The sequence below is a fragment of the Etheostoma cragini genome, chromosome 12 (assembly GCF_013103735.1).
Source record: "Etheostoma cragini isolate CJK2018 chromosome 12, CSU_Ecrag_1.0, whole genome shotgun sequence".
Lineage (NCBI taxonomy): Eukaryota > Metazoa > Chordata > Actinopteri > Perciformes > Percidae > Etheostoma > Etheostoma cragini.
In genome coordinates, this window is record NC_048418.1 from 946,794 (window position 1) to 947,894 (window position 1,101).

Here is a 1,101-nt window from a genome sequence, read left to right on the forward strand (position 1 = left end):
GCCAGTTCCAGGTAAAGAACCAGGAAGTCTTCTGTCTTATGTCCTCCGGGTCCTCGAGCTCGCCGTCTCTAACGGTGATCCGAATGTCCTGAGGACTAGGCCTGCACGATATAATAATAACAATTATAATTTATATTCTTTATTGATCCTCAGTGGGGAAATTACAATTCACACTCTGTTGTTATTACGCTCTCTGTACTTTGGGGACTTGAACCAGCGACCCTCTGGTCCTTAACCCACCTCCCTACGGACGGAGCATCCACTACCACATCACTCAGTGATCTTTGTTATCAGCAGAAAACTGCTCTTTAATTTTTTAAGTGTTCAATTGTTCAATTCAACGTTGAAATTGTTCCCTAAAAGAAACTTGGAAATAATTTGGAAACAAGCAATTTGTTGAATTTTAGCCGAATACTGACAGCAGCAGAACTGAGAACACTTTAATATGTGTTTATTTATCACTAGTAATACTGTTATCGTCACAGTCAACAATATTATCACATAATTTCCTAGTGTTGTGCAGCTCTAATAGCGAGAGTCCGGCGTTACACGGTGTAGAAAGGCACTGCAGGGTGTAGCAGGACGTAGCAGGGTGTTACAGGGTGTATCAGGGTGAATCAGGGTGTTACAGGGTGAATCAGGGTGTTACAGGGTGTATCAGGATGTAGCAGGGTGTTACAGGGTGAATCAGGGCGTAGCAGGGCACTGCAGGGCGTTACAGGGTGAATCAGGGTGTATCAGGACGTAGCAGGACATAGCAGGGCACTGCAGGGCGTTACAGGGTGTAGCAGGACACTGCAGGGTGTATCCGGATGTATCAGGGCGTAGCAGGGCACTGCAGGGTGTAGCAGGGCACTGCAGGGTGTAGCAGGGCACTGCAGGGCACTGCAGGGTGTATTAGGACGTACCAGGACGTAGCAGGGCACTGCAGGGTGTATCAGGACGTAGCAGGGCACTGCAGGGTGTATTAGGACGTACCAGGACGTAGCAGGGCACTGCAGGGTGTATCAGGACATAGCAGGGCACTGCAGGGTGTATCAGGGTGTATCAGGACGTAGCAGGGCACTGCAGGGTGTAGTAGGACGTAGCAGGACGTAACAG